Source organism: Capricornis sumatraensis, chromosome 3, assembly GCF_032405125.1.
Source record: "Capricornis sumatraensis isolate serow.1 chromosome 3, serow.2, whole genome shotgun sequence".
Lineage (NCBI taxonomy): Eukaryota > Metazoa > Chordata > Mammalia > Artiodactyla > Bovidae > Capricornis > Capricornis sumatraensis.
Genome location: NC_091071.1, coordinates 71,838,252 through 71,852,704, shown reverse-complemented (window position 1 = coordinate 71,852,704; position 14,453 = coordinate 71,838,252). Strand labels below are relative to the sequence as shown.

General features: G+C 41.8%; 1 protein-coding gene and 1 pseudogene across 2 annotated transcripts in view; one reads left to right on the top strand and one right to left on the bottom strand.

The window, feature by feature from the left end:
* Positions 1–14,453, top strand: part of CERS6 (ceramide synthase 6) — a 344,938-nt gene that overhangs the window by 272,703 nt on the left and 57,782 nt on the right. The window lies entirely within an intron of this gene.
* On the bottom strand, positions 4,634–6,027 carry LOC138076553 (heterogeneous nuclear ribonucleoprotein A1-like; annotated as a pseudogene).

Genomic DNA, 14,453 nt, shown 5'->3' with positions numbered 1-14,453 from the left:
CAACGCTATAGCTTGCTGTGGCCATCTGGCTCCTCTTCCTTCTCCCCTTGGTCAGAGTACCTTTGAACGTTCCTGGTGCAGCTGGCTTAGTCTTGTTTCTTGTACAAAATGGGAATTTGGCTACTACCATATGTGCTTTTACTCTGCACAGATTTTAATAAAGAAGGTCTTCTGTGCTCTGGTTATCTCTCATTAGTGAGTTGCTCATTAATCCTTTCTTTTTTCCATCAAACCATGGCTACAGCCACTGCAGATCCTCGGGGGTTCCTGCCTCACTTCCCTCCCACCCCAAGACCTGCCATTCCAGCCATCAGCAAGGACTTCTGGTATATTCCGTTGCCAAATACATCCCCACCTTCTATACTGCAACTGTTAACTAAGCCCTCACCCTCTAAAAACAACCCTCCTCCTAATTATAGAATAGAGATATTTGAAGACACCCATTGACACCCATGATAATCAATTTCTGAAGCCTATACATATAGTGGTTAAATAGAAAGGTTATAAAAATATTTCTTTACTTGCCCTATCAAATAGCAATGAACTTGAATAACCGTTTTCAAATAGGGACCAGAATTTATAAATGTTTGATCTAAATGCATGCCCCCAGCTGTTAGAATCAATACCTTAAAAGGTGAGGTTCATAAATAACTCTTTGTGATTTAATTGGTTCACAAGTCTTTCTAAAAATGGCTTTTATATTCACAAACTCTCCCCCTCTAGAAATGTCCTAGTATTGCCATGTTTTTTTTTTTTTAATTGCTCTGTTGCCAAGCAGAATCTGGAGTTTAAAAATGATTGGAGAACTTTCATCTCTATGGTGATAGAACACCTTGCCTCTCTTGGTCATCTCCAGGGTTGGTACTTATTTGGTCAGTGATGACATACATGCTATTAATATTCCCAGAGAAGAGGTGCAGTCAAGAGGCAATCATTTGGTATAGTGGACTCATAATTTAAGTATTCTATTGTATGCTACCAAGGTATGTGTATCTTTTTGAGGATTTTTTTCCTTCCTTCTTTCTTCTTCTGCCCATTCTGCTCTCCTTCTCTTCCTTTTTGCCTTTCTTCTTTTGTAAAAAAAAAAAATCATTAAGGTACCTTATTAAAAAAAAAACAACAGGTATATTCTTGGTATTCAATATTGTTTGAATCACCTTTTATTTCCCAAGGCTTAATTTTTATTAAGATTCTGTTTTCCAGCACCTGTTCACAATAAGTATTTCTCCTGTACACCTAAATTTTCTAATGGAAGTTAATAAATATGACTATGTTGGAGCTCAGAACAGCTTGCTGGTGTGCAAGCCTTGTGTCCCTGGGCCTTCGACCAATGAACCTTGCTTGTGTTTAGAGTGCTTTGCAAAAAATCACCTATGGTTGAGTTCCAAGACCCAGCTGGTGAAATCAACTTATTGCTCTTTTGGTCTTTAACCTGAGAGAAAAACTTTATCTCATGAAAGATCCCTGACAGAGAGAGGCGATGATGATGAAGTTTAGTGAGAAACTTATTGAGAAGCTTATGTTTGCTCTTTGGTAACTTTTGTGGAAAATTGCTGGTATCTATTGCTTTGAGTACTTAACTGCCTTGTGGGGGCCTGCCATGCTCCAGGTCTTACCTGTTTCAGTTAGCTTTAGGATTAAAAAAAAACATGTTTTAATCTTTTAATAAGAAAGCAGTATGGAGAAGGAAATGGCAACCCACTCCAGTGTTCTTGCTTAGAGAATCCGAGGGATGGGGGAGCCTGGTGGGCTGCCGTCTCTGGGGTTGCACAGAGTTGGACACGACTGAAGTGACTTAGCAGCAGCAGCAGCAGCAGTGTGGCATAGAATTAAATAAAACAATGTCCATGAAACCATCTATCTAGTACAATGGTTGACAGAACTCAGAGCAGTACCCAACACACAATGACTAAAATTTGGTTGAATCAAAGCATAGTGCTAGGACCAAAAATAAATCAAAAAACCTCCTAAACTAGTGGTCACAAATTTTTCTACTTTGGATCGGTTAAAATGAGCAGAAATCATTAGGAAAAGGAGTTAACTTAAAGCTGCCAACCTTTTACTTTTGCTGGTAAGGAAATTACTTCATAAAAGAAAGGACATCCTAACATTTTAAAAGAGAAAAGATTTTAAAGGGGAAAAAAAGGACAATGCTTTCTATTTATAATTATGAAAAGTTTTTCTCTCTCTCATTTTGCTCAAGACTGGGGAAAGTTATGGGTTATGTGTCTTCTTAGAGGTTGAAGCCATGGGCTCTGAGTCCTTCTACCTCCCCAGCACCTCTCCTAATTTGGTGTGACCTTGAGCAACGTAGCTTACCTCTCTGTGCCTTTGTGTCCTGATCCAGAGAATAGAGTTCATATAACCTACCTCCGGGGAGTGTGATGAGCACAGATAAGTGGTACAAGCTGTTGAAACAGTGCACAGCACATACCAAAGGCTCCATAAATGTTGGCTATTACTGTAATTGTCAGTGTGACTCACCAAATGTTGCCAGCTCTCTCCTCTCAAGCACTTGCTTGAGGATGGTACACTCAGCCATGCCCCTTCTTGTGGTTGGAGATGACCAGATGGCTGGTAGGCTGTGAGCAGAACTGACTTAGTCAATGATGCAATGGAATTGCTAGTGTGAGACCCACTAGAGTCTCTTTTCCCTCTAGCATGATGGGGCTTCCCTGGTGGCTCAGATGGTAAAGAATCTGCCTGTAGTACCGGAGACCCAGGTTCAATCCTTGGGTCAGGAAGATCCCTTGGAGAAGGGAATGGCTACCCACTCCAAGTACTCCAAGTATTCTTGCCTGGAAAATCCCACGGACAGAAGGGCCTGGGGAGCTACAGTCCGTGGAGTTGCAGAGTCAGATGCAACTGAGAGACTAACCACTTTCACTTTCATAGCAATTGATAACCTTTGAGATGCAGGCTGCTCCATCCGGTCCCTAAGTGACAGCGATAAACAGAGTGCCCCCTGCCCAGCGAGTTGGTAACATACAATAGAATAAGACATAGACTTTTCTTATAAACCATTGAGATTTTAAGCGTTTCATTATTGCCACATGATCTAGCTTATCCTAAATGGCACAACTACTATTAATAATCTGCTGATTATCACCTCCTAGAATAGTATTTTCAGAGAAGGCAATGGCAACCCACTCCAGCATTCTTGCCTGGAGAATTCCAGGGAAGGCGGAGCCTGGTGGGCTGCTGTCTATGGGGTCGTACAGAGTCGGACACGACTGAGGCGACGCAGCAGCAGCAGCAACAGCAGCAGAACAGTATTTGGAAGTCATTTGTAAAAATTAGCAGTTCTCAAAGTGTGGTCTTCAGACACCTAGAGATTCCTGAGACCCTTTCAGAAGATCTACAACATTAAAACTGAAATCATAATAATGCTGGGATGTCATTTACCTTTCTCACTGCATTGAACTTTACACTGATCATGCAAAAGTAATGGCGAAATTGCTAGCAGTGGCACCAAACAGTATGAGTAGTAGCTTTTGTATTCCTCTCTGCCACGTGCTTGCAGGAAGGAAAAATGTCGGTTTTACTTGAGAATGCTCTTGTTGAATTAGTAAAAAGTGTTAATTTATTAAATCTCTAATTCTTGAGTGTACGTTTAATTTTTTTTTTATTTTGTCTGATGAAATGGGAAGGAGCCAGGAAGAGCTTCTGCTGCAGAACAACATCCAGTGTGTCTCAAGAAAAGTCACACGCGGTTAGTGTTTTCCACTGAGGGCTGTGCTAGTTGCTTTTCCCCCCCAAAATCTAATTTTTACTTGAAAGAATGACAAACTATAGTTATTCCATTGTGTGTATTTGGTAGACACATTACTGAAGATGCACAGAGTAAACTTATCGAGGTGTTTCAAGTAAAACCATTGACATTATTTGTTGTCAATGATAAAACTCAAACTTTCAAGAAAAAATTAGATTTTTTTAGAAGACTTGTGTCCACCAGCAAGAGCTGTATAGCATCTCAATACTCAAAGACTTTTCTCAGGAGATTGGTAGTGATGACAATAAATGTGGTTTTTAACACATTGTGCAAAATGTTTCTTTAACTCCATGAGCCAATGTTTTCCAAATGATGCATGATGCTCAGAAAGTATGCGTGAGTGAAAGATCCATTCAAAGGTGAAGACAGACCAAAAGATTTTATGTAACAGAACATGAAAATTTTATTGATATAATTTTCAATTCCATATTGCAACTAACCTTTAAGAATGTCCCTCTTGTCAAGATTTGGAATATCAAGGGAAAATAACCATAACTATCTGAAAAAGACTATTAAGATACTTCTCCCATTTCCAACTGTGTGATACTAGATTTTCTTTTTTTTTTTTTAAGAGGGTATTAAATCTTTTATTGATTACACATGATAATGGATGATACACAAGCTTCATTCCCATCTATAACTTTATCTGGTACCATAATTCAATTTAGATATATTGCATAGGATGTGCCAACAATCATTAATAACCAAAAAAAAAAAACTCCATGACTTTGCATGGGTGACCCTTTTAATGGTGAACCCCAGGTCACAACACAGTAACTGTCAGTTCAACTACACCAAGGTTCTGAAGACAACAGCTTCTCCACCAAGCAGGTTTGTAAATAAATATCAAATGAACCTGGCATCACCCTGAAGGAATTCTAACTTCACACTGTTGGGGTAGTTTACCAAAATGGCTTCAGAGTAGACTAACTTTACACAGCACATTAAAAAAAAAAAAAAAGACATTTATTCAGCATCATGATCATACTATTACATTTAGCAATCAACAGCATGGGTGCAAAAAAAAAAAATTTACATTAAAACCCTTTGTTGGAATGCTTTACACTTTCCACAGAACAGAAACTAAAATAACCTGTTATACAATTAGTCACAAGTACAGTCCTCGAGTTTTTTGCCCATACACATGAGTATTGTCTAAAACATGTCTTCTTTGTAGCAGCTAGGCCCTGCCACCACTGTGCTTGGCTGAGTTCACAAATCTGTTGTAACCTGTAGCTTCCCTGTCACTTCTCTGGCTCTCCTCTCCTGCTAAGCTTTGTTTCCTGGCAGTAATTAAAACCTTCTGCCACTGCCATAGCTACTGCCGCTGCTGGGGCCACCATAGCCACCTTGGTTTCGTGGTTTGGCAAAGTACTGGCCTCCACCACCATAGGGGCCAGAACTTCTCCCTCCAAAGTTTCCTCCTTTCATGGGTCCAAAATTTGAAGATTGATTGTTGTAATTGCCAAAATCATTGTAGCTTCCGCCACCTCCAAAATTGCTTCCGTCATTACCAAATCCATTATATCCATCCCCACTGCCACCATATCCGCCACCACCGCGGCTGCCACCAAAGCCACCTCGACCACTGAAGTTTCCTCCACGACCGAAGTTGTCATTCCCACCAAAACCACCTCCACGACCGCCACCAAAGTTTCCAGAACCACTTCGACCTCTCTGGCTGGATGAAGCACTAGCCATCTCTTGCTTAGACAGGGCTTTTCTCACTTCACAGTTGTGGCCATTCACAGTGTGGTATTTCTGAATGACAATCTTGTCTACCGAGTCATGGTCATCAAAGGTTACAAAGCAAAGCCTCTCTTTTTGCCACTGCCTCGGTCAGTCATGATTTCAATTACTTCAATTTTCCCATACTGTTCAAAATAATCTCTCAGGTGATGTTCTTCAGTGTCTTCTTTAATGCCACCAACAAAAATCTTTTTCACAGTTAAGTGGGCACCAGCTCTTTGAGAATCTTCTCTTGAGATGGCCCTCTTTGGTTCCACAACTCTTCGGTCCACCTTGTGTGGCCTTGCATTCATGGCCGCATCCACCTCCTCCACCGTGGCGTATGTGACAAACCCGAAGCCTCTGGAGCGCTTGGTGTTTGGATCCCTCATTACCACACAGTCTGTGAGCGTTCCCCATTGCTCAAAATGGCTCCTCAGACTCTCATCGGTTGTTTCAAAGCTCAATCCTCCGATGAAGAGCTTCCGCAGCTGTTCGGGCTCTTTGGGAGACTCTGATTTAGACATGACGGCAGTGGAGGCGGGGAAGACTTCAACGATGCTTTCTCGGCGGCGTCCACGGGCAGAAAGCCTAGATTTTCTTTACATACTTTAACCAAAATAACTGGGCAACAGATTGAATATATATGCCATGATGAAACCAGCATGAGACAGGCATCAAAGAGATTTGCAATCATGTAAAACAATACCAAGATTGCCGGGAGAAATATCAGTAACCTCAGATATGCACATGACACCACCCTTATGGCAGAAAGTGAAGAGGAACTAAAAAGCCTCTTGATGAAGGTGAAAGAGGAGAGCGAAAAAGTTGGCTTAAAGCTCAACATTCAGAAAACGAAGATCATGGCATCCGGTCCCATCACTTCTTGGGAAATAGATGGGGAAACAGTGGAAACAGCGTCAGACTTTATTTTTTGGGGCTCCAAAATCACTGCAGATGGTGATTGCAGCCATGAAATTAAAAGACGCTTACTCCTTGGAAGGAAAGTTATGACCAACCTAGGTAACATATTGAAAAGCAGAGACATTACTTTGCCAACAAAGGTCCGTGTAGTCAAGGCTATGGTTTTTCCAGTGGTCATGTATGGATGTGAGAGTTGGACTGTGAAGAAACCTGAGCACCGAAAAATTGATGTTTTTGAACTGTGGTGTTGGAGAAGACTCCTGAGAGTCCCTTGGACTGCAAGGAGATCCAACCAGTCCATTCTGAAGGAGATCAACCCTGGGATTTCTTTGGAAGGAATGATGCTAAAGCTGAAACTCCAGTACTTTGGCCACCTCATGCGAAGAGTTGACTCATTGGAAAAGACTCTGATGCTGGGAGGGATTGGGGGCAGGAGGAGAAAGGGACGGATGGCTGAGATGGCTGGATGGTATCACCAACTCGGTGGACATGAGTCTGAGTGAACTCTGGGAGTTGGTGATGGATGGGGAGACCTGGTGTGCTGCTATTCATGGAGTCACAAAGAGTCGGACATGACTGAGCGACTGAACTGAACTGAACTGAAAACAATACCACTCTCTTCATGATATTTTTAAAGTTTTGGAAAATGTGGTTATTTTTTATAAATATATTTATATTAATTAACATAATGAATTTTATTTAAAATAAATTAATAAGCATGTTGTACATGTTTTTAAATTTTTCCCAGTTTTCATGTCCCATGTGGTAAATACTGATAGATATGACCCACATAAACAAACAATTTTTGGTGTCCTCAATAATTTTTAAGAATATGCTCCTGACACCAGAACATTTAAGAATTGCTCATCTAGATTATTTTTCTTCTTTTTAAGAAAACGTCTCTTTACTTTACTTATTTATTTTGGCTGTGCTGTGGAGCTTGCGGGATCTTACTTCCCAGAACAGAAATGGAACCAGTGCCCCCCTGCATTGGGAGCACAGAGTCTTAACCAATTAACCACTGGACCTCCGAGAGTGTCCCTAGATTATTTTTAAGTCTTTCCTAAGGATATGACAGTGTATTAAAAAGCAGAGACATTACTTTGCCAACAAAGATCTGTATAGTCAAAGCAATGGTTTTTCCAGCAGTCACGTACAGATGTGAGAGCTGGACCATAAAGAAGACTGAGAGCTGAAGAATTGATGCTTTTGCACTGTGGTGTTGGAGAAGACTCTCCAGAGTCCCTTGGACTGCAGGGAGATCACACCAGTCAATTCTAAACAAAATCAGTCCTGAATGTTCATTGGAAGGACTGATGCTGAAGCTGAAGCTCTAATACGTTGGCCACCTTGATGCAAACAGCTGACTTACTGGAAAAGACCCTGATGCTGGGAAAGATTGAAGGCAGGAGGAGAAGGGGGCAACAGAGGATGAGACGGTTGGATGGCATCACCGACTTGATGGACGTGAGTTTGAGCAAGCTCCCAGAGGTGAAGGACAGGGAAGCCTGGCGTGCTGCAGTCCGTGGGGTCGCAAAGATTCTGACATGACTGAGCGACTGAACAACGAACAACAACAAGGATATGACTCTCGGGTGATGCCTCAGATTGTATCAGCATCTCCTCTCTTTGCTGGAAAGGCTGAAATCACACCAGATGACACCCGATCATCCTGAGAGGGTGGAGGATGATGTAGAATTCTCCCTGGGTGACCTCAGTGCTGCTGCTTGTAGACACCGGCAGGCAGACCACTTAACCACTCTTTCACAGAGGCACCAACTTGTTCTTTTGTGTGTTTCCTTATGGCTGGAGTAGCAAGATCCTGCCCTCCAAGCTTAGGTTTCTTCCAAGGCAGATACTGCTGACTCTGAGGGCTCTTTCTGTTTTTTTCTCACTGTAGTGACTTCAGAATCAAAGAAGGGAAGAAGAGGCAGCTCCTTTTAGTAAGCCACCACTGATGATCAAAGCATTTTAACCCCGGGCTGTGTGCAGGCTGGTGGGAGAACAATAGAACAGTCTTGTCTGGGGTGGATTGGAGGGGAAATGTCTTATGGGGTAATTTAATGAGATTTTATTCAAAATTAGTAGCTTGTTCTGGCAATCAAACTCCCAAGCACCTCGCCAGAGGAGAGGCTCTTAAGCATCTTTAAATCTCACAGTTAGATGACCAGCCCAGCTACAGCCCTGGGGCATTGTGGTGGCACCTACTGCTGTCCAAGCATGAGAAGTGACAGCAGGAACCTCTTTTGCCAGGGTGGTGCCAAGGGCCACAGCATTGCCACATTACAGAGAGACCTACACCCGGGACCAACACAGTGCTGTTGCTCCAGAGCTCTGGGTCCTTAAGTCCAGGCCCTCGGGGATCCCACCCTCCCTTGAGAGATGCCACTGACATTTGGAAAGTATCACTTTCATTGGTGCATAGGTGGTTCAGTGGCAGAAGTCTTGCCTGCCACGCAGGAGGTCCAGGTTGTTTTCCTGGCCCATGCAGCCACAGTGTCCCCTTTTGGGGGGCTTCCCTGATAGCTCTGTTGGTAAAGAATCTGCCTGCAATGCAGGAGACTCCATTTCGATCCCTGGGTTGGGAAGATCCCCTGGAGAAGGGAAAGGCTACCCACTCTAGTATTCTGGCCTGGAGAATTCCATGCACTGTATAGTCCAAGGGGTCGCAAAGAGTCAGACACAACTGAGTGAGTTTCACTTTCACTTTTATTAGGAGATTTCATTCTGCTTCCCCTGGAGAGTTTCCCATAAGTCATCCTAGGAGTCTTGGGAAAACGTCTACTTTGGCTTACTATCTATCTGTTATCTATCTATCTAACCATCTCCCTGACTCAGTGAATTCACTCCATTTCTATCCCCTTAAATATAAACAGACCCATGACATATCCTCTCCTTTGGCCTCCCAAGAAGAGGCACCTCTTCCACTCATGGCTAATCCTCCCCTTTGCTCTTGATCCCCTTCTCTTCCTGTCCCCTAGAAACAACCTTGTTCTGTGTGATAGGCTCCCACTTATCTGTGTTTTCAGAAGGGTCCTCCCCCTGCCACCACCGTCCTTATTGTCATCCTTCCTTGTGCTCTTGTTTCTGAGAAGCAGTCCACTGTGATGGGCGCCTGACCTCTCCAGTCACACAGAATTAGATGCTGATGTGCCTCAAGCCTGTCCTTACCATGTGACTCTGGAGAAATCTCACAGCTTCTCCGTGCCTCAGTTTCTTTATAGAATGGCATTCAAACAGTACTTGCCTTATGGCGTTGTTGGGAATAAATCACCGTGTCCGAACCTTCTGAAACCTTAGAATTAGTAGGCAAGTCTCAGGGTGGATAGAAGTTCACCAGATACTCAAATAGGAGTGGGGCTTGGAGAAAAGAAGAGAAAATACAAAGCCTTCCAGCCAGGAAAAATCCCTGAAGGGCCAGAGTACTGCATGGGGGCAGGGAAGGTGACAGGTGAGTTTTACAGGGAGAGTCCTGCCTGTTGGTGAAGGCAGGTGGGGAGTTTAGGCAGTGGAAAGAAGAGGAATTAGAAGAGAGACAATAAGGCTGATGATAATAATAATAAGAATTTCCCTGAACCCCTCCTGACAACTTACAGCATCATCCCAGCAGCCCACCAGGCTCCGCCGTCCCTGGGATTCTCCAGGCAAGAACGCTGGAGTGGGGTGCCATTTCCTTCTCCAGTGCATGAAAGTGAAAAGTGAAAGTGAAGTCTCTCAGTCGTGTCCGACTCTTAGCGACCGCATGGACTGCAGCCTACCAGGCTCCTCCGTCCATGGGATTTTCCAGGCAAGAGTACTGGAATGGGGTGCCATTGCCTTCTCTGTGGCTGACCTAGAGGAGACTTTTTCTTCTTCCATCCAAAGCACCAAATTGAGACCTGATTCGTCATTTAGAACCTCCAGGGTTTGAAGGAGGAAATGGCAGCCCACTCAGTATTCTTGCCTGGAGAATCCCACAGACAGAGGAGCCTGGCGGGCTACAGTCAGTGGGGTCACAGAGTCAGACACAACCTAACACATGGCACAGGCTTGACAGTAAATGTGAGGATGATGGCTTTTGAGTTCTGGGATCGCTCTGATTTTAGTTGAGCCCAATCTGCCCCCTACTGATCGTTCTGGATGTTTTCAGCCTGAATGAGTTTATTTGCTATCTGGTGTTGGCCCTTTGTCCCCTGTGTTATTTCCCACACCCGACCCTCACGCCGGATAAAAAGGAGAGCAGAATCTGTTAACTTGCACATCACTTAAGACTGTTACGTTGGGTGTATCTTAAATGTCCCAGAAATGACCCTTCTAGCATGAAAAGCTGTACGAATTAGTGCAGCCTGGACCAAGAGTAATTTCAACTGCACCCAGAAGATGGATATTTTGGCTTCTGACTACTGGCGCTTGTAATTTGGCAAGACTTGTAGTGATGGAGAACATCTAAATACCCAAAATTCAATGAGGAAAAAGACACGTGTGTATGATTAAGAAAAATACCTACATCACTTGAAAGCGGAATGCATCCGGAGAGCGTACTTTGGAGGGGAAGAGAGGCAGAAAGCAGGGAGGACTCCAGAGAGTCTCAGATGAAGTTCCAGGCTCTGGGCAGGCATAGTGGGAGGGAAGCAGTGGCACTATCCTGCTGCTTTCTGTTGTGCAAACAAAATTTTATTATATCTTTTCCCTCAGTAATAAAATCAATTGAAGATTAAATATTAACTGAATAATTCGAAGTACATGAGATTATGAGTTCTTGATCTTAAAATGGTGCCATCTTTGTTACACAGGAGAAAGACTGGGTAAACACTGCTGATACAGCAGTTGTTTATTTCACTTATGGATGTTCCCAGAAGCTCTGAAGTAATGGCACGTGTTGTGGTAGAGAGGCTAATGTTGCATCCAGAAGGACAGCTCTTGTTTTCACAAAAGCTGAAGCTTTTCAAAAGCTCTTAAAGTTGTAGTTATAATTTATCATGAGGATTTTGATGGAGATATCTGCCAAAACTGTTTTTTTTTTAATAATTTATCTGAATTTTGAAAGTAATACTGAATGGGTTGCTTCAGAACAGCTGTGAAAATTAAACCCCTTACTTATTCTTTATCTAAAGAAAATGTGATGAAGCCAGCCGTGAGCCTATGAGATTGCGATATCTCAAATTACAAGACTGTTTCACATATTACGCTCTTTGATGTGGCTCTAAGGCGGAGGTCATCAAAGTTTTTTCTTAAGGGCCAGATAGTAAATATTTTAAACTCGAGAGCTGTACAGTCTCCGTTGCAACTATTTAACTCTACCACTATAGCAAGAACACTGCCATAAACAGTGATTAAACAAATGGATGTTGCTGTGTTCTAATAACATATTATTTACAAAAACAAAGAAGGGCTAGATTCGGCCTGGAGTCTGTAGTTTGTCTTTCTCTGCTCTAAAGTTGAGTCACCTGGATGTGCCTATTTGGTGAAGAGTGAGGATGTCAGCTTTAAGAATGACAGAGAGAGACATTCACATCATATCAGCACGTGGTTTTTAAAACATTTCAATACTAACAATAGCAAGCTTAAAGTCTTTAACCAATTAATTTCTTAGCACTTACTGTTTTCATAATGATGTTTGTATGAGACAGTTATTTGCCTCAATGACCTAAATCTGTATATATTTAGTCGCCAAAGTGAAAAATCTACTCTATTGGGGAAAAAGTGTAGAAATAAATTTGTCTCTAGATTTTGTGTGAATGAGGTTTTATTCATGGATTGATATCAGAGATGGGCTAATTGAATCATTCCTGCAGGACTCCACCTCTATATAATTAAACAAACATTATCCAAACCACATTTTTTATCCATTTCCACATTTTCCCATAAATATTTACACTAGAGTAGAGGCTGTATGTAATAATGAAAGTGAATTTCAACTACAATTTTTGAAGAACCTTGTTATTTGAAATACCCTTCTTTAAATGGCACATTTAACCAGTTCTCTTTAGAGTAAGCCAAAATTCAAGGCCAGCTAAAAATATAATAACCAAGTAAATTGTGGGAGGTTGCAAATACCCCAAAGGTTGACATTTACATTTGCATACATTATGTGAACTTCTTACATCATGGGCTGGTAACAGAAAGGTATAATTTTCAAGTTGCCCAATATGGGCAAATCAGAATTAACAGATTTTTATAAATCACTCTGAATGTTCTTTTATTTCAGTAATTGTCTTTACAACCTAGACAGTTAGTGTTCTGTTTCTTTGCTTTTTAAGAGAAATATAGATAGATATACGGAGAAGGCAATGGCACCCCACTCCAGTACTCTTGCCTGGAAAATCCCATGGACGGAGGAGCCTGGTGGGCTGCAGTCCATGGGGTCGCTAGGAGTCGGACATGACTGAGCAACTTCACTTTCGCTTTTCACTTTCAGACATTGGAGATTCTTGCCTGGAGAATCCCAGGGACGGAGTGCCTGGTGGGCTGCCGTCTATGGGGTCGTACAGAGTTGGACATGACTGAAGCAACTTAGCAGCAGCAGCAGATAGATATATAAATATGTTAACATATCAATATATATATTCATGCATAGGACTTCAGCTATCCATAACCAGTTTGAGTATCTATTATATCTTCATATTCACTCAATGGGAAAAGTGTTTAACTATGATTGTTCTTGGCACGTGTAAGTTTTGTCTGAAGTTCACACACTCCATGTGTGTTCATTCTGGAGTGAAGGTGGAGCCTGGGTGGCCACTCTTCCCTATATGATGCCAAGTTACAGGCTTGAAGTCCACTTTCTGCACAGCTGTATTGCTCCCCAACATTCTGAGCTTTATTCCCAGGTTGCACGATCCCAAGAGAAGAGATGGGGAAACTATTGTTGCTCTCTAGAAAAAAAGAACATGTTACTCTGTTAACAACCCTATTAATTTCTTTGTACCTGAAGACTCAAATAGGACAACTATTTTTTTTTTAATAGAAATGAGAGATTTCTATTACTGCTGTAGTGGCCGTAAAATGAAATCAGCTTCAATTTATGTTTCTTTCATTCTGTTTCTTAGAGAGTTTGAAAATCTGCTAAATGGGTAACATGGTATTACCTGATTCTTATCCCTGGGTCAGGGACATGCGCTGGCAAAGGAGTTGGCAACCCTCTCCAGTATTCTTGCCTGGAAAATCCCATGGAAAGAGGAGCCTGGCAGGCTACAATCCATGGGGTTGCAAAGATTGGACATGACTGAACAAGTAAACAACAATTCATGAGTTAGAGTATGTTTATTAATGGTATTTGTTTACTTTGGTAAAGCTGCTTCTGTTATTTGCATCCCAGAGAGAAGAGTCTTTTCTTTGTCTTGCACTTTAGTGGTATTTCACATTTTTCACCACCCATGCACATCTGAATTAACCATCACTTAATATCTTGATCTTAATTTTTTTTTGAGAAGCTTCACCAATGCTTTTCTTTATTTGTTGCAAAGATTATTCCCAAAAGAAACTGCATGAAATTGTTAATACTTTAGCCAGCAAATGGGAATTTAGAGAACAAGCTTCTTGTTTGTAGTGGAAGTTTTTTTAATAAGAACTGATATTTAATTTTGCTTTCATGAGACTATGTACATCAATGTGAATTTATGTGTTTTCTGAAAACAGTATTATTTCAAAGCCTTGTTCGTTCAGCTTGACCACTGCAAATGGAGTTCCAACATACAGAACATCAGACTTCGGTCCCTGTGGCCCTTCGGTGCTAATATTTTGTTGTGGAGAGCATTCCCCTGGATAACTGAGCTAAGGATGCCTATTCTCATTCTACCAATAACAGTTGGGGATGGATCCCAAGTAACTAGAAGTTTATCTGCACCTACAAGTTTCTGATGTGGAAGCTACACAAAATAGACTGAGACTCTGTTCTGGGTTCTCTAAATGCCATTCAGAAATGTAATATGGGAAAAAAAAAAACCCAATGTTTTCTTCCCAGCTTCTGGTATTAAAATGGATGGCTTTTCCTTCAATTTCTTCATTTTAGTCTTATTCTAATTGTACTTGAGTCAAGACCATATCTTGG